Raw genomic sequence first — 19614 nt, 5'->3', positions numbered from 1 at the left:
TTATCATGAGCTTGGTGGCTTCTCTGCCCTGTGCCAGCGCTGGGTGTGCAAAGAGGAGCACTCAGGAGGTGATGGGCCTGCAGCTCAGCTGGGGAGTGGGAAGGCTCTGGGGCCCTGCAGGAGGAGGGAACTCAGCGGGTGATGGGCAGCTGGGAGGAGAGCCACCTGACCGCCCTCCAGACATACTGGTAGACAAGGCCCTGCTGTGACCGAGAGGGGGGGTTGGAAATCATCCTTCACTGCCTGAGGCCGCTAGGTTCTGTGACAGCTGAGAAACCAGAAGCCCTGGTCTGCTCAGCACCTTGGTATGTGCTCTGGCCCTGGACCAAGGCTGAGCCTTCCAGTCATCCATTCAGCAGTGACTGAGCACAGCCATGGGCCAAGCTCTGCTCACGCCAAGAGACAAGAGAGCTTTCTTCTGGGGCAGGTGCAGTCACATGGTATTCATGTGGTGACAAGTGCAAACAGAGAATAGGAGGCTGGGAATGTGGGGTGTGGGTCAGATGCACAGGAAGGTCTTTAAGGAGTCCAGTCTGAAGGCTCAGCTCCCCAGTTATCTGAGAACCTGGAACTGTGGCTACTGGTATATAAAGGAGCCCTCCATTGGCACTAGAGCAGATTATGCTTAGTGAAGCTAGCCAATCCCTAAAAAACAAATACCAAATGTCTTCTTTGATATAATGAGAGCAACTATGAACAGAGCAAGGAGGAAGAGCAGGAAGAAAAGATTAACTTTAAACAGAGACATGAGATGGGAGGGAAAGGGAGAGAAAAGGGAAATTGCATGGAAATGAAGGGAGACCCTCATTGTTATACAAAATTACATATAAGAGGTTGTGAGGGGAATGGGATAATAAACAAGGAGAGAAATGAATTACAGTAGATGGGGTAGAGAGAGAAGATGGGAGGGAAGGGGAGGGGGGATAGTAGAGGATAGGAAAGGCCGCAGAATACAACAGTTACTAATAGGGCATTATGTAAAAATGTGGATGTGTAACCGATGTGATTCTGCAATCTGCATTTGGGGTAAAAATTGGGAGTTCATAACCCACTTGAATCTAATGTATGAAATATGATATGTCAAGAGCTTTGTAATGTTGTAAACAACCAATAAAAATAAATAAATAAATAAATAAATAAATTTTTTAAAAAAATAAAGGAGCCCTCCAGGATAGAGGCCCACCCTCTGGGAAGTGGTCAGCTCAGGCCAAGACAGTCTCATGTGCTTCCACCTCCACCCCCAGAGTTTTCTCATCTAGTGAGTGGGGCTGGTACAGCTGGAGTCTGGAACAGGCAAGAGTTCCTGTACAAGGAGGAGAGAGGGTAGGTGCCAGGTCATGGGGGTCAGCTGGTTGGGGCAGACACATGGCAGCACAGGCCCCAGCCCACATCGGGCACCGGCTACAGCTCAGGGAAGACTGAGGAGAATGCCGGTCAGATGTAGACGTTAAGGCTGGAGCAGAGGGTTGGTGCAGGGTGACCAGGTGACTTGGGGACCAAGTCAAAGAATGCATGTTTTCTGTAACTGATGAACTCTGGCTAAAGTGACTTCTTGCTGTAACCCAGACTTGCTTGTTGTGTCATGTGTATAAGCACCACATTTTAACTATGAGCCAAGCGACACCAAAATAAATTGTATGTCCATTGGAAGAGCAGCTGGGGGTGGAAAGAAAAGCTCAATAGCAAGGAACCCCATTTTTCATGCCCAAAATGTAATTCTCAATGAAAACCAAGCAGCAGACTTAACTAAACCCCTGGGGAGGAGAAAAGTGACTGTACAGCAAACAGTGCACGCGTGCCCTCCTGTGTGAACACTATGGAGTCATAACAACAGTAACATGTCATGTTTGATCAGAAGGAAGGTGAAGTCAGGACTTCACTCTGGGTTTGGCTCTTGCCTCTGCCACCTGTGGGCTATGTGACCTTTGGTAAGTTGCTGGAAGCTCTTGATCCTTCATTGCTTCATCTGCCTAGTGAGCGCAGTCTGGAGCCTGTCCTAGGATTGAGTCACAACTAGTATACCAATAGGGAAACTCTGTGGGGGCCTGGAGAATCCTCCTCTCTTGAGCATCTGCAAGAAGCCAGTCCTGGTAAGATTACCATGTGGCAGAGTATCCATGATGAAGGAAAGATAGCCTGAGGACACTGGTAACAGTGGTTGGGATCTATCCTTAGCCCAGCCCCATGCTGGACCCATATCTGATATCTGCGCAGAGCTCTCACTAAGAGCTAATGCTTCAAAAGACAGTTCGGAATTCCCGTAATGGGACCCCTGTTGGCAAGCATGGCAGCTCTCAGGTATCTTCTCTGCTTGACATTCCACAGGGCAGCTTTGCCACGGCAAGATGACAGAGCAGGGAAAGCAGCAGTGCCTGGTGTCTGGACATTGAGTTGTTGGTGACATTCTACCCCAGGGACTCCCCAGAAGTAAAGGATGAAAAGCACTTTGCTAAGAACTAGACTCTGCACAGAAATGGTGGTAATGAATGAACAATTAGATTATGATTCTTGGTGTGGCTTCATTACCCACATCTGTATATTAGGGTTCTCCAGAAAAACAGAACCTATAGGAGACACATAGACACCTAGGATGAGAGTTGTCACTGTGGTTGGCTTATAAGATTATGGAGGCTGAGAAGCCCCACAACATGCCACCTGCAGGCTGGCAGTCCACGGAATCTGGGGGTATCATTCAGTCTTGTCTGAAGACTAAGAACTAGGGGAGCTGATACAGGGGAGCTGGGGGTGGGTGGGTCCTGGAGTCTTCAGGCCAGAGAATCAGGAATGACTCTGAGTTTCAGGGCAGGAGAAGATGATGTCTCCGCTTAAGAAGAGAGAATGATTGGGAAGATGCGGAATAGAGACACCCAACACTAGTTTATTCCTCCATAGGATAGAAACAAAGCAAGAGGTTTGAAAAGCCCTGGGTGGTAAGCCCTGGAAATCGACAGCACAGAAGATGAAACCTGGTGAACTCCAAAGACTATGGACAATAATGAAGAAAGAGAAGCAGGATACCTTACCACCCGGTGCCTAGCACCTTGCTCAAGGGATGGGAAGTGGCCTTGACAGACATCCACAGACTATTCCATCCCACAGCTGCAGAATACACACTCTCCTCATCAGAACAGCAAAGTTTTTCCAAAATAGACTACAAAGCAAATGTTAATAAAATTTTTTTTTAAATTGAAATAATTTATTGGATCTTATCTGATCATAATGAAATCAAAGTAGGACTCAATAGCAAGAGAAATGGTGGTTATTATACAAATACAGGGTTCATTGGAAAAATCAGAGGTGACATTTTTTAATTCCTTGAATCAAATGAAAATAGAAACAGCATACCAAAACCTGTGGGATACAGAAAAAGCAATACTAAGAGAAAAATCCACAGCAATGATGTTGAAATAAAATATTCTAGGGATCTCAAATAAATAACCTAATGATGTATCTCAAGGTCTTACAAAAACAAGAACCAACCAAACACAGAATCATTTGAAAAAAAGAAATAATAAATATCAGAGCAGATATAAGTAAAATAGAGACGAAGAGAGCAATGCAAAGGATCAAGGAAACTAAAACTTTGAAAAGATAAATAAAATTGACAAACCTTTAGTTAAACTAACCAAAACAAAGAGAGAGAGGACCCAAATAAATAAAATTAGAGGTAAAAAAAAAAAGAGAGAGACATTACAACAGACACCACTGAAATTCAAAGGATCATTAAGAAACATTTTGGAAAACTATATGACAATAAATGGGAAAATTTTTTTAAATGGACAAATTTGTGGACACATAAGACCTACTAAAACTGGACTAGGAGGATATAAAACACATATGTATGTCAAAACCAAGTAATGACAGTGAAGCAGTCACAAAAAGTCTCCCAATAAAGAAAAGCCCAGGATTGGATGAATTCAATGCTAAATTTTGCTAGACTTTTAAAGAACTAACACTAATTCCATAATTTAGCTATTCCATAAAAGAGAAAGGCAAGACACCCAGATTCATCCTAGGAATCCAGTATTATCCTGCTGCCAACACTTGGGAAGAACACAATAAAAAGAAAACCGTAGACTAATATCCCTGATGAACATAGAGGCAAAAATCTTCAGCAAAATACTTGCAAATAAAATTCAAGACATTAAAAAGATCAAGTTGATTCCATTCTGGGGATGGGAGTATGGTTCAATGCACACAAATCAGTGAATGTTATATAGTACCTAAGTAGAATCAATGATAAAAATCACATGATCATCACTTTAGATGCAGCGGGGTGGGGGAAACCTGACAAAATTCAACATTCCTTTATGATAAAATCCCTGAATAAAGTAGGCATAGAGGAATCACACATCATCATAATAAAGTCTATATTTAACAAACCCAAAGCCAACATCATGCTTAATGGGGCAAAACTAAACACATTTTCTCTAAGATCAGGAACAAGACCCAGGTATTCACTCTCACCATATGTCTTCCCATAGAGCACTAGAAATTCTAGCCACAGCAATCAGACAAGAGACAGAAAGGCCTACAAATAGGAAAAGAGAAAATCAAATTATCCCTGTGTGCAGATGGCATGATTTAATATGTAGAAAATGCTAAAGACTCCACCAAAAGACTATTAGAACTGATAAGCAAATTCAAGAGTAGCAGGAGACAAAATCAACTCATAAAAATCAGTGGCTTCTTTATGTCCTAATAATGAACTCACTGAGAAATCAGAAGAGCAATCCCATTCACAGCAGCTACAAAAAATACAAGATACATAGGAATAAACCTAACTCAGGATATGAAAGACATCTATGATGAAAATTACTAAAAAAAACACTAAAGAAAGACATCAAAGAAGACACTAGAAGGTGGAAAGTACTCCCATGTTCATGGATTGGGAGAATTTATATTGCTAAAATAAGCTACATTACTCAAAGCAATCTACAGATTCAGTACAATCCCCATCAAAGTATCAATGACATTCTTCACAGAACTAGAAAACACAATTCTAAAACTCATCTGGAAACACACACAAAATAAATCCTGAATAGCCAAAGCAATCCTGTGCAAAAAGAAAAATGCCAGAGGCATCATGATCCTTGATTTCAAAACACAGTACAGCAACCAGCAGAATGAGAAGTTACACTCCATTTGTGTGTGATGTGTCAAAAAACATTCTACTGTCCGCCGAGTGTGGTGCCACATGCCTGTAATCCCAGCAGCTCTGGAGGCTGAGGTGGGAAGATCTTAAGTTCAAAGCCAGCCTCAGCAAAAGTGAGGTGCTAAGCAACTCGGTAAGAACCTGTCTCTTAATAAATTACAAAATAGGGCTGGGGATGTGGCTCAAGTGCCCCTGAGTTTAATCCCCAGTTATCCCCTTCCCCCGCAAAAGGCTACTGTAATGTATAACTAATCAGAACAACAACCAAAACCAAAACCAAACAAAACAAAACAAAAAAAGTGCAGAGCCATAGTAACAAAAACAGCATGGGATTGGCATGAAAACAGACCCATACATAGACCAATGGAACAGAAGACCTAGAAATCAATCTACCCATCTTCAACCAACTGATTCCCCAAAAGAATGCCAAAGACATTTATTGGAGAAATGACTCTTTAATAAACAGTGCTGAGGGCTGGGGATGTGGCTCAAGCGGTAGTGCACTCGCCTGGCATGGGGGGGGGGAGGGGGCTGGGTTTGATCCTCAGCACCACATAAAAATAAAATTAAGATGTTTTAAAAAATTTAAATTAAATTAAAAAAATAAACAGTGCTAAGAAAACTGTATGCAGAAGACTCAACTCAAAATGGATAAAAGACATTGATATGAGACCTGAAATTTTGGAACTACTAGAAGAAAACAGGGGAAACGCTTTGAGATCTTGGCTCAGGCCACAATGTCTTGGTCAAGACTCCAGAAGGACAGGAAGCACAAGCAAAAATGGACACGCGGGCTGAGGTCCAGTTGAAACACTGTTGCTAAGCCCTGGGAAGAACTAGGACTGAGAGGAGCAGCTACTGGATGGGAGGAAATCTTCCAGCCATTCTTCCAGCAGAGGATTAATCTCCAGAATCCTTAAGAACTCAAAAAATTTAACAGCAAAAATACAAATAATCCAATTAACAAATGGGCAAATGAACTCAACAGACACTTCTCAGAAGAAATAACCAGTGGCCAACAAATGTTCCACACCGTTAGCAATTAGCGAAATGTAAAGCAAAACCACTGAGATTCCTTCTCACACCAGTCAGAACGGCAGCCATCAAGGTTACAAATGCTCCTGCAGAGGACAGGAGCAGAAGGAGCACTCTCTCGCACTGTGGTAGGATCATAAATTAGAACAACCACCGTGGAAGCCAGTTTGGAGAGTCCATAGAGACCAGGATGGACTGCCACCATGACCCAGCTGTGCCACCCTCAGTATTTATCTCAAGAATGTTACGGGTCATTCTGTTTTTTTTTTTAAGGAACTTCCATACTGTTTTTCCTGGTGGCTGTACATCCCCACCAACAATGGTGTCCACATAAGAAAAGGTTGGAATGATCTTGTTCTTCCTGGCACTTTACAGTTTACAAAATGTTTCCCTGTGACCTTAGGGTGTTACTCACAGCAGCCTGACAACCGGGAGGTGGGGAGTGTTCCCATTCACAGATGAGAAGATTGCATTTTGAAGAGGTGGAGGACTGCTCACAATCACCTGGCTAATGAGGAGTGTCCTGAACCGACATCTGCTCTACTTCCAGTAAAGTCCAAAGGGAAACCGAAAGCAAAACGGGTGGACTGACCAGAGGGGGAGCCAGCAAGTGTGGAAACAGAGGGCAGGCAGGTCTCCTGCTAGGTGCTGCTGGGGAAGGGGCAGGAAGGAAGCAATGGGCGGGCCTCACACGTGCCCTGAGGCCAGTCTCCGGTTGTTGCACGCCATCCAAAAGGAAACCCACTGCCCACAGGACTCTAAAAACAGACCACTCCTCTACCCTTGTGTAGATCACTGTATCAGACTTGGGCGGCTTGCTGCCCAGCTCAGGGTAGGTTCCCATCATTACTTCTTGGAGAATGATTGACATGTTCTAAATGCAAGCAAAGCCACTTGCTGAGATGTGCCACTGTTAGAACACTAACTAGTTAGGCAGAACTGATGCCCATTGCAAATCACGGAAGAAAATGGGAGAGATGGAAAGACAGGGAGCATTTACCAGCCTGCCTCTGCCCTGACACCTTCCACATGCAGCATCTAATTTGGAAGGGAACATGGATCCCATTTTGACAGTTAAGGAAATGAATTGAGCAAGGCAAGTAACTTGGCTGAGTCCACACAGCTAATAAGCACTGAGTCTACAGTTTGAACCCAGGTCTGACTCCGGGCTACTTCCCAATATACACTGTTATGGCCTGCAAAATTCAAGAGGAAAAATAGACACCCAATGAACAGCTTAATTGACAGTAAAACTCTTGACCCTTCATTTTTATTAAGTCAAATTCACAAACAAGGGGATCTCCAAATGACCTACTTTGGAAGAGTTCTGCAGTCATTTTATCTACTCAGGATTCGTAGAACCACCCCCACACACACCAGTCAGACCCACGTGGGTGAACGTTGCTTTCCCGGGCCCCGAGACCCTGTGGCCTATCTTGCCCTGGATGGAGGCCCACAGGGAGAGTGGTAGGGAGCCTGCCTGGTTTCCTCAAACTGTGGGATTCAGGTGTCAAAGTTTGACACACCTCAAGTACTTTGCTTTCTTTGGCAACTCCAGCTTTGACAGAGCGAGAACACCTCCCTTGGACAGGAACAACGTGTGACGCGAGGACTTCAGGCACTGTGCGAGCCCTTGACAGCTCCTCCGCCTGCTCCCTGCAGCCTGTGCAGGTGCGTCACTGTCACCGTGGCCAGCCAGGCGAGTATTTTGAGAAACAAAAATTTGAAGCCGGAACCAGCAGAGAAAGAGGACGGCTGCTGTGTTGCGGTGGAGGGTGCCTGTTGTCATGGCGCTAGGAAAACCACTTCCCTTGGAGTCCCACTCACCAGCTGCCTTGCTGGGGTTTTTGCATGGGAGACTGGCAGCCACCCCACACAGGCGTGGGACGGGAGAGCACACATGCACACCTGCAGCAGACCCCCACTCCACGGGGCTTACATGGGCTGGCTGACGTGTGAAAATGCTGTGCTCATGCCCTTGACAACCCTGTTCCCCCAGATGAGCTCACAGAGCCAGCATTAGCCTGCAGCTTACGTCCTCCTTTGGCGTCACCGGAAGCTTCCAGCAAAGTCAGCACTTGAATGCACCTGCCTCACCCTCTGCTCCTGGTCCAGCACTGGGCCCTGCTACCTGTGCCTAACTTAGCATATTCAGGCTCAGGTGTTACTCCCTTCTCGGGGCTGGGGGACCTTGGGGGTGGGATGGAAATACTGCCCACGGTCTCCCTCTGGGCACAATTCCAGAGCTGGCCATGCTGGGAGGACCACCTCCCACAGCCCTTCCAGGCTTCCCTGTGGCCAGGTCTCTGCACTGAAGGGCAGGGACACCCAGAGCCAGGAGGCTGGCCTTGTGTGGGGCGGCAGGTTCTGTCCAGGCCTTCCAGGGCACCTCCCAGGGCACCCGAGGATGAACTGCTTCCCACAGCTGGCTGCCTCCTCCCTCTGGCTCTGCTGGGTGGCCCTCACCTGGGGACTTCAGTGGGGGTAGGAGGTGACCTTTCAGTTTTCCTTGGATTTCCTTAATTAAGCTAAAACTTCATATGAATGTAGAAAACAGAGAGCTGTCCCCCACCACCCTGACCCTGTCACAGGGGTGAGCAGCGGGCTTATTTTTATTAAAGGCTCCAGTGACCTACTTGCAGGGGTCCTGGGCACACTTGGAAACCCCGGCAGAGACCATTCAGCAAGCACCAGGGATGCATCTGGTGGGCATGGAAATCCATCTAGTTTCTAAAATTAGAGATCCCCAAAGTCACATGTTGAAACCCCAACTTCCAGTACCTCCGAATGCGGCTGTATTTGGAGACAGGGCTTCTAAAGGGGTATAAGTTAAAATGAGGTCATTAGGGTGGGCCTTAATCCAATATGACCACTGTCCTTACAGTCAGGGGAAATTACAGCACAGACTCACAGAGGGAAGAGCACCTAAGGCAGGAGAAGATGGAAGAGGAAAGCCTTTGGAGGAAGGCAGCCCACCGACACCTTGGCCTGGGATCCCCGGGAAGCCTACAGAACCACAGAAGGCTAAGGTCTGTTTACAGCCACCCATCCTCTGGCATTTTGCTACAGTAGCTCAAGCAGACTAATTCCTGAGCAGGGAAACCCGATTTCATCTACGGTCATCTCAGAAGGCAGAGGCTGCTCCCGTGCCCTGTGCAAGGCTGGTTTACAGGTCAAAGGACTGAGCCCTGGACCTGGAACTGCCACACACAGAAACGTGGCCTCCGTGTCAGGTGTGCTGCACCCAGGGAACCAGAATCTTCCTTGACTTTGGACAAGAGAGTTATGGTTGCCACATTTAATGGTGCCTACTAAGTGCAGGTAATATGCTAAGCCCTGCAGGCATACTCATCCATTCAATCCTCGTCCCACCCCTGCGACATATGCCGAGCCCACAGTCCCTTAGTCAGAGCTGAGGCCAGCAGAGTTTAGTGTGTGGGAAGTGGGGGACTTGATAAAGGTCATCCCATGTGCACATCATAACTCCCTGTGCCTCTAGTCACATACTAATATTTCTGTGAATGTACATGTTGCATGAATAAAGCTGGCAGGGAGCCTTGGGCCAACTCAAGACAGGGTTTTGTTTCAAATGTGCTTTTTTCAGGTCAGGTTTTGCTGCCAACTGCATGATAAATAAAACTGGGGGCATTTAGAGCTCTTAACATTTTGAATTCTGGACCTGTGTTATCCCCACCTTACAGATGAAGAAACTGACGCACTGGAGTTAACGAACATGGAGTTAACGAACATTCTGCTTTTGGTAACTCGTGGGAGGTGGGGCTGGGCTCCAGACGCAGGGTGAGCAGCTGCAGATCCATGCTGCTCACACTGCCTGGCTGGGCCCCTTCTCCATAGAATACAGATCACACCTGCAGCCTGCAGCCCTGCTCTGAGGATCAGATCCAGTGCAGGTAGACTCTGGTGATGGGTTGGATTGTGTACCCCCAAATTCCTAAGTTGAAGTCCTCCATACGCAATCTTACAGAGATATAGTTTCACTGCAGATAGAATTAGTACCTCTGAGGTCTGGGCTTGTGGCTCAGTGGTAGGCACTTGCCTGGGATGTGGAGGCACTGGGTTCGATCCTCAGCACCACATAGAAATAAATGAAATAAAGGCATTGTGTCCATCTACAACGAAAAATTATTTAAAAAGAAAAAAGAATTAGTACCACTGAGTCATCAGAGTGAGTCCTGAGGTGATATGACTGGTGTGTTCCTATGAAAGGAGAGGCCTCGCCAGAGACAGCCGTGCAGACACGCACACAGAGAGACAGCAGACACGGGGTGGGGCTCCTGTGAGCTAAGGGACCCCAGATGTGACTCCAGCCACTACAGCCAGGAGAGGGACTATAAGACAGAGCTGTCCCCCACTGTCCTCAGAAGGAAGAAGCACCACCCAAATCTAAGGCTCCTCCACTCCAGAACCATGAGACAATAAATTTCTGTTGTCCCAGCCACCTGGTTTGTGAGGCTCTGGAGACAAGCCCAGCAAACTTACTCCCGTGAGGTCACGATCCAGCACCAGACTCACAGTGACAGCAATAGTGACAACTGATCATACTTACCATTATGGTGGAGGCTTCGGGTTTCGGGGTGTCTTTGAAGTGCTGGGTGGAACCCGGGGTCTCATGCAGGTAGGCAGGTGCTCTACCAAGCCCTGGCCCATCAGATCTGCCACTGAAAAATAAAGTCTGTGAATTAGAGGGTTCCTGAGACCTCCAGCAAATGCCAGGTCTAATTTTCTATGTTTTTAATGTGAGGATAATTCAACTCCATGTTACCGATGGTCTGACTCTAAGAGCATTTCTCTGTTGTTTAAAGATGAGCTCTTGTGAAAGTGATCTTAAAAAACCAAACCAAACAACTCTCCCATGCTGTGGGTCATGTCCCTGCACACTGAAGCTGTGCCCCATGGCCTGGCTGCCCTCGGGGCTCCTGATCAGACCTTCTGCTTGCATCCTCAGGTCTGTGGAGCAAGCCCACAGCCTGTGCAGGGGTGAGCCATTCTTCAGAGGAAAGCAGAAATCCAAGCCGGAGCCTGAATTCTGGGGTTGAAAGTGTGTTGCAGATTCCTACCTTGGCCTGGGAAGTTTGGGCTCTCCTGGTGGAAATCCAGCCCCTCACTTCTATGTCACAGTGCAGATAAAAGTTGCTTTGTAGAAATCTGAAAGACTGTTGAGTAATCTTCTATTCATGAAAGGAATGATCGGGTCCTGTTTAGGGAAGAAGGTAAAATGCCGACATGTTTTTTCTCAGGCTTTGGTGGCAAGAATCCTACTGTCAAGCTAGTTTGGAGCTTTCGCCTTTTCCCTTAATAATTAACAGGCTGGGATTGTGGCTCAGCGGTAGAGCACTCGCCTAGCACGGGCGGAACCCGGGTTCAATCCTCAGCACCACGTAAAAATAAAGGTATTGTGTTGTATCCATATACACCTAAAAAATAAATATTAAAAAAAATGTTTAAAAAAAAAGAATTAACCATGTGCTGGGCTTGGTAGTGCATGCCTGCAATCCCAATAGCTCAGGAGGCTGAGGCATGAGGATCACAAGTTTAAAGCCAACCTCCGTAACTCAGCTAGACCCTGTCTCAAAAACTAAAAAGGGCTGGGGATGTGACTCAGTGGAAAGGTGCCCTTGGGTTCAATTCCTGGTACCTAAAAAAAGAGAGAGAGAGAGAGAGAGAGAGAGAGAGAGAGTTAACCATATCAGTTCAGAAAATGAGTTTCTGTGGGTGGAGTGTGTCCCCAAACTCCCTGCTGTGGAGACAGGACCTCACTGGCTGTGCGTGTCTCAGGGATGTGCGTGGCTTTCCTTCTGCGTCCGTCAGCTTGTGGCAGGCCATGGGTATTGCTCTGGTTGCTCTCAAGGCTCCCTGTCAGCACCCAAGCCTTTGTCCAGAAGTCTTGGCCTCTGTCCTGAAGCCATCTGCACCGAGCCCAGGGGCGTTCTCCCCTCTCCACAGCCAGGGTGGCGCTGGCTGTTCTTCTCCCCTTGGTCCTGGCTACCTGCCCCAGTTTTGGGGAGAAGGGAACCTTCTCTGGGTGGATGTGAATGTATATCTGGAGACTGGTTGGAGGGTGGGGGTGTCACTTTGGGATCTGGTGGTCAGTGACTCTATCCCTGGGATAGAGTGAGCCTTAACTCAGTCAGAGGAACGTCCAACGGAGCAAACTGCTTGTTCCTTTGGAGTCCTAAGTGCTCAGTGACAAGCCTGGCACCCAGGAGGTGCTCGGTGACATCATTTGCTGCATGGAATGAATCTGAGTTTTCTTCTCTCTTCAGAGAAGTGCCCTGACAGGGTTCAGTCCAAGCACAAGGCCACAGACGAGGCTGAAGGAGGCTGCTGCTTCCACTAGCTCTCAGGAGTCACGTCACCCAGCAGGTCCTGCAGCAGGGGCAGAGGACATGAGCATGGTTCTGGCTGGGCTTTGCACAGGAGCCCAGGGTCTTCAGCCTGTATGTGGCTCACTGCCCAAGTGGCAGTGGAGGTCACACATCCTTGCCATGTGGCTAAGAGAACGAAGGAGAGTGCCTGGTTGTGGCTCAGGGGTAGAGCACTTGCCTGGCACAAAGCCCTCAGTCCAGGATCACTTCCTGCCTCCAGCCTGCAGAGGCCAGGCATGCTGAATGGGGCCTCCTGGAACTCACCCCTGTGCCTGGTCAGTGTACTATCCTGCATTGCAGGCAACAAGGGCAGAGCTGAGCAGCAGAGGCTGCTGTGGAATAGCTCTTCCTGCAGCTCCTGTGTGAGGCCTCCAGAGCAGCATCCAGAGAGCCTCAGCACCTGCCCTGTCCAGAACATGCCCAGAAGGAGGTGCAGATGCTGTTGCTAAGGCAACAGGGTGAGCTGGAGACAGAGGCAGTCTATGGGATCCTGCTGCCTCCCATCTCAGCATAGAGACTGTGGAGCTTACTGATCTGGGCTGTGCCTGTGTGCTGGGCCCCCAAGGAGAACGGGGGAATCGCCTGGGCTGGGGAGTAGCCGTGTTTCCTGAGTGCTCTCTCTGGGCATGTGGTGTAGGCAATGAAGACCAGGCAGAGGATAGGAGACTGAGTCATCAGAATATGGTGTGGCTGAGATTGTCCAGGCCTGAGTTCCAGCTGTGTCCTTGGTTCACCTGGAGCATTCACAGAAGGAGAGGGCTGGGGGCCTGGGCTCCACTCTGAGTTCTGTGTCTCTGGCTTTCCTGCTGACCCTCAAGACGAGCCCCTCCAAGCTTTCAAATAAGGGCCCTTTGTGAGAAGGGCGGGGTACTGGGAATTGAACCCAGGGGAGTTTAACCACTGAGCCACATCCCCAGCCCTTTTTTGTATTTTATTTAGAGACAAGGTCTCACTGAGTTGTTAGGGCCTTACTGAGTTGCTGAGGCTGGCTTTGAATGCACAATCCTCCTGCCTCAGCCTCCTGAGCCACTGGGATTATAGGCGTGTGTCCCTGTGCCTGGCAACGGTTAAAATTCTTTTCTTTTGTTTTAATATCAAATTTCTAACCAGCTGTGCAACTCTGGTTATTTAACCTCCCTGAGCCTTGTCTTTTCACTTTAAAAGGCACACGAGGTGCAATCTGCTGGGAGGTCTAGCTCCTCGCAGAGTGTTGGCCCATAGTAAGGCCTCCCTAAATATCTGATGTGAAGATATACCAAATATAGAGATTGGTCTACTTCTTTCACCTCCTGTAGCACCTAGCATGTTCTGCACAGGAGTGTGATTAATGAGTTTCGTGATATGAAGGTTGTTTTTATAATTGAGAATGCGAACACCCCATAAAAAAAAAACATCAGCTCTATTTTACCATGGAGAAGCTCCTCTTAAGAAGGCCTGCAATTTGCAGGGACCCGCAGGGAGGTGTGGGACTGGAATTAATAGCAAACATCTGCTAATTTTCTGTCTTTGCCCAGGCAGCCTTCCAGGACATGATGTGGAGTCCTGCTGTTTCTGCTTCAGATAAATCAATGATGATCTTCCACCCAGTGAGGGGCAGGACACGGGGACGTCCTCCCGTGTCAACGGCCCTGCTAAAATCAGATTTCCTGGAACCCACTCATGAGAGGTTCCAACCTGCCAGATTGCTTGCTGAGCCTGAAATACTGCACGCACATGGTGACCCTGACTTGGTTGTTTCCATGAATCCTCTTTTCCCTTAAGCCGCGGCTGACATTTCCAAGTCACAAGGTGGGACCGGGGCTTGGGTTTCTGCGTTTCCGCTGATGGTCCTTGGCTGGGTCTGGCCAGTTCACTGCGTGCTGCTCACTTCCTGGCATCGATCTTGCCCTGCTGGGAGCAGAGAAGGCTGGGGAGGGCCAGGCGGGTGCCTATGCCTCTGAGGTCTCATGATTTGCCTTTTTCTTCCTGGCTCCTTCTCTGCAGCACTTGTCTAGTAGGAAAAAATTTTCTCAGACCTTCTCTTAATTCAACCTTTTGTTTATTTTCTTCTTTATTCATCTGCTTGTTTAAAATTTCCTAATGGTCCCAGTTGTATGATAAGCATTGAAGTGGCTCCCAGAGAGGAAGTGAGGTTTGGATTGGCCTTTAAAGGTCTGGATGTGGCAGAGAAAATAGACACAAACCTAAATACTGCCGATGGATGAGCCCAGACAGAAGATCTATGAGTGACTTTTATTTCTTCTTTTTGTTCCGAAATTTTCCTTCATTGAGCACATATTAGTATTTGTATAATAAAAGTTTTTCCAAAGGTGACCATATGATGAACAGGGGCTACGACGTACTCAGGGAGACCTAGATGCACATTCTGGGAAGCGGATGGAGGAGAGGTCATTTCCAACCCAGGTGAAGCTGAACCCGCTTGGAGGTCATTGTTGAGTGGGGCCTGGAAGCCAGGTGAGACCTTGCAATGGGGGTAGTCAGCAGGGCCGTCTGGTCCGTGTTCCTCTCTCTACTCCTGGAAGCCTCCCTCCCTGTCCCCAGACCCAAGTACTAGCCAGGCCTTAGGTCCTGGTGGTAAAGCAGGAGCCTGGAAATCTCACTTGCCTGTGGCCCACGAGGAGCCACTGGCTGTGACCTTGCCTCACTATCGAGTGGCACCTGGAGAGAAGTGGAGCTTGAGCATCCCTGTGGAATCTGAGCCCCAGAGCCCAATTGTCTGGAGTCTCGGCTGCGTCCTCCCACTCCCCAGCTCACATGTGCTGGGCTCTGAACTCGCAGTCAAGGTCGCTTCTTGATCTAGCTGTGGCTCCATGGAGACAGGGCAGAGTGAGAAAAGCAAAGGCCCCTGTGTAGGGAACAGGAGGTGCAGGGTGGGTGTGTGTGTTGGGGAGGGTCAGTGTGTGCCAGACCAGGGCGGGGCTCAGAGGGTTGGTCTAATGCCCCCTGCTGCAGCTCCTGCCTCTTCCAGGACCAAAGCTCTCAGTCAGCTCCCTGGACTGATCTGCTTACTCCAACCCAAGAAACTGGGAGTGTAGTAGCACTGAGGCCCTCAGCCAGGGCATCCTGAAATGAAATGCAGCCTCAGAGGAGGGCATGCCCTTCTCCAGGGGCCCTGCAGATGGGAGTGCAATCTTGGCCCTGCTGACTACCCCCATTGCAAGGGAAGAGATTTGCCCTGTCTACTCCCCCAGTAAGCCTCTGGGAGAGGCTGGTGCATGCAGAGCCAAGTGTCCCTTGGCCCAGGCTACGTACACATTCGCAGTGCCTGTGGGTCCTGCCTTCCACATGGCACCCAGAGAGGCCCTGGTGCGGGCTTTTGCTTTGACCTCAGTGTTTTCCCTCCTCAATCTGGAAGCAGCATCTGGTGTTGATGGGCTTGCAGATCAGGACTGAAACACCAGCTCCACCACTTGGAAGTTGTTGAGCTTGGACAGAATTTTCAGCCTCTCTGAAGCTTCATCTTCTCCCAACTCAGTGCAGGCAATGCCCACCCTGTGGAGAGCTTCCATGGATCGAGGGGTGCTGTCCACCCACTCTCAATCCGTAGCAACCACTATTATGGTCCTGACTGAATTTCATCCAAGCAGTGGATTGTGATATGTTTAAAGCCCTGAACAACAAGTATTTCAGTAGGATCTGTTTTTAAGCAGGAAGATTGATAACAGTTGAGAAAAAAGGATCCCACCCCTTCAGGAGCAAGGGGTCTAGACAAGGCTCAAATAAACCCACGGCAGTGAACAGCTTTCCAAACACTCAACATCCGAGATACAGGAGGCAGAGATAAAGTGCTCCTGGGCCTCGGCCACTTTGGAGATAAAGGCAGAGAGTGCAGGCAGATGGCGCCCTGAGGAGGTCCCCTGGCGGAGACCCCAGGGCTGCCTCTGGGAACCCTCAGCCCAGTGCCCAGGGCTGCTCCTCTGTCCTCCCCTGGAGTTTGCTTCTCATTCATGCAGGTACTTTCCTTCCTGATGTCCTCCAGAGCATCCTTGAGTTGTCCCTCCCCCTGCCTGGCCAGCTCCTGGCCGGTTGCTGACCTCCCCTCTGGCGTCAGCCTTATCAGGTGTGGACAGAATCATCTGCCCTGCTCTGGGAGCTCCAAGCCTGGGGTTCGCCCAGCCCAGGCCCTTCCTCTATGGCAGCAGAGGGTCAGGCCCCTTGGAACCTAACAGGGTGGTCGTCTGCCAGATCAGGAGTGTCCACCGGGGTCTGTGGTGGTGCTGGGAGGCCCAGAATGGGGGGAGGGTGAGGTTCCTATAAGTGTTGACAAAGAACAGAGCAGACACTGAGCTCTGCCCGGCTGTCCAGAGAGCAGGGCAGGTGTCGGGAGAACAGCAGCTCTCCCCAGCCCAGGTCTCCAGGGAACACTAGGAAGAGAGTGCCCACCAGGACCAGAGAGGCAGACGTGGCCTTGCTCTTTTGGGTGCCTGAGTAGTGGTACCAGCTGCTCCCTGTCGACCACTATTCCATACCTCTGCACCTCGGATTGTCCAGGTGCCTGCTGAGCGCTCTGTGGGGTTCCAGGTCCAGGGAGGGGGGTATGGGGTGGGGGAGGTAGAGGGTAGGGGTCGGGGTGGAGGTGAGAACTTTCTTTGGATTCACTCCATTGATCCCTTTGTCTTAAGACCCTTGCTTCTATCAGAGTTGTTCCTGATGTCCTCAGGAGGACAGTCTGCCTTTTGCCCATAGCAAGGTCTGCTCACAGACAGGGAGCAGCCCAGAATGCAGGGCCACCTTCAAGCCTTCACTCAACTGTTTTGCTTAAGTCTCTCTCGTCCAAGTTCATGTGACCAAACACAAATTCAAAGACCCAGAGGACCCTGCATGATGAGGAGCCACAAAATACTATAGCCACTGCTGCTGCGGTGGCACACTCCTGAAGCTCAGGAAACTAAGACAGGAGGATCATGAGTTCAAAGCCAGACTCAGCAACTTCGCAAGGGCCTAAGCAACTCAGGGAGACCCTGTCTCCAAATAAAATATAAAAAATGGCTGAGGATGTGGCTCAGTGGTTGAGCACCTCGGGGTTCAGTCCTCATACCATAAATAAAAAAATAAATACATACATACCCTGGTTGTACCCACCCCATGGCCAGGGGACAGTGGAGAGGCAGGGAGTGACACTTCTCTTCTTAACCTTTTGTACTTTTAAAATTTGAGTCACGTCCATATTACCTATTAGAAAATAACTAAAAATTTAAAAATTAAAATAGACATCTGGAGATGTGCTTCAAAATAATTTGGCTGTTGGAGGAGAGGTGTGGGGAAAGGGGAGGTGGACGGTGTGGAGGCCAAAGGCTGTCGCGAGCCAGCTGCCGAGGAAGCTGTGGGGTGGGCACGTGAGAGCTGGCGATGTATCCTCCTTTGTGGGTCTCCACATTTTCCGCAACAGAGAAAATTAAAGTCATTAAAATAAAAAGCATTCATTATAAATGTTTGCCCCGAGTGGGGAGGGTGCTGCCCGAGGTGTCCCCTCCAGTCTGGCCCAGGTCAGGATGCTCGGGTCCTCTCTCTCCAGGGTCAGTGCAGAGGGAGGCACCTGTGGCCTTGAGAGAGAAGAGGGCCTAGGGGTGGAGGGAGAGCAGAGAGGAGCGGCCTGCGCAGTGCAAGGTTCGCCTGTGCCGTGGTGACAGAGAAAGTGCCAACCACCCGAGGTGTCAGCACATGCAGAGCTGCAAGGCCTGAGAAGAAGGGGCTTCTCCCAAGGATTCCAGACAAACAGAGGGGCCAGTGAGCAAAGCAGGCAGCTCAGGGGAGATAGGTTGGTGACCTCGCCTCCTCCCATCCCTACTCAGGATGGCCCCTGTGTGGCCTAGCTGTGTGCCCCCCAAAGGCCTCTAGCCCCCGACATGGCCTAGGCCAGGGCCTGAGGGGCTGGCCTTGGAGCTGCTCTGAGCATGCTGAGCACCCCAAGGGGGCTTCCCTATCTCCACCAAGCACAGTCCCTGGCCAGCCCCAAGGAGGACTTTCCTCTGTTCCAGTGCCTACTGGGAGTTTCACCAAGGCTACAAGCCTCTGGGTTCATGCCCAGACGCTTGGGAAGGTTGGTCTCTTCGGTGTGCCCCAGGGAGGAATGGTATGTGCACTTGCGGATACACCTGGAGCTGGGAAGTGGACAGCTCTGTGAGGAAAGGATGTGGCAGGATCAGAGATCCAGCCCCACTCCAGGCCAGGTTAGGTGGCCCTCCCTCTCACTGTGTCCTGTGTCTGTCTCTACGCGGTTAAGGTCGTTCATCACTAACCAGAAACTCAGCACTAAGAAACTACTGTTGGGCACTTAGGTGTGATGTTAGTATTGTGGTATTTTTTTCTTTTATGCTTTTATTGAAGTATAATGTGTATACTGAGAAGTGAAGGCATCCTATGTGTATAGTTGGAGAACTTTCTAAAAGGGAAAACAGTTGGGCTGCACACAGTGGCGACCTCTAATTACAACGACTCAGGAGGCTAGGACAGGAGGATTAAGAGATGGAGGCCAGCCTGAGTAATTTAGTAAGACGTTGCCTAAAAAATAAATAAATAAATAATTTAAAAGGCTAGAGGTGTAGCTCAGTTGTAGAATGCCTCTGGGTTCAACCCCCAGTGCCAAAAACAGGGGAGGGAGAGACATCACCTGTGTCTTCAGTCTGCAGATCAAGAAACAGATATATGTAACAGCATTGCTATGCTCAAAAACAACAATAGGCCAGGTGCAGTGACACATGTCTGTAATCCCAGCAGCTCAGATCAAGTGGTGGAGTATTCTCAAATTCAATCCCCAGTACCAAACAGCAACAACAACAAAAAGAAAACCTTTGGCTTTTAGTGACACATTCTTAAAAAGATAAAATGTTACCAGGCCTTGAATTTGCCTCTGAATAATCCAGAATTGGGGAAAGGTACGGATTCAGCAAGATAGATCCACAATTATTTATTTAGTTTTTTGTACTGGGGATTGAACCCAGGGGTACTCAACCACTGAGCCACATCCCCAGCCCTGTTTTGTATTTTATTTTGAAAGAGGGTCTCACTAAGTTGCTTAGTGCCTGCCAAATTATTGAG

At 48.9% G+C, this 19614-nt stretch overlaps 1 long non-coding RNA gene across 2 annotated transcripts in view; it reads right to left on the bottom strand.

Annotated features, from left to right (window-relative positions):
- LOC144376289 (uncharacterized) overlaps positions 1 to 11490 on the bottom strand; it is a 109830-nt gene extending 98340 nt beyond the window's left edge. For both annotated transcript variants that reach the window (XR_013436584.1, XR_013436583.1), the window contains exons 1-2: positions 11269 to 11490; positions 10758 to 10869 (exon numbers count right to left, since the gene is read on the bottom strand). This is a non-coding gene — a long non-coding RNA (uncharacterized LOC144376289). The remainder of the gene's footprint in view (positions 1 to 10757; positions 10870 to 11268) is intronic.
- Positions 11491 to 19614: the final 8124 nt, after the last annotated feature.

The sequence above is a fragment of the Ictidomys tridecemlineatus genome, chromosome 3 (assembly GCF_052094955.1).
Source record: "Ictidomys tridecemlineatus isolate mIctTri1 chromosome 3, mIctTri1.hap1, whole genome shotgun sequence".
Classification (NCBI taxonomy): Eukaryota; Metazoa; Chordata; class Mammalia; order Rodentia; family Sciuridae; genus Ictidomys; species Ictidomys tridecemlineatus.
The sequence above is the reverse complement of the archived record's forward strand: the minus strand, read 5'-3'. Positions and strand labels throughout refer to the sequence as shown.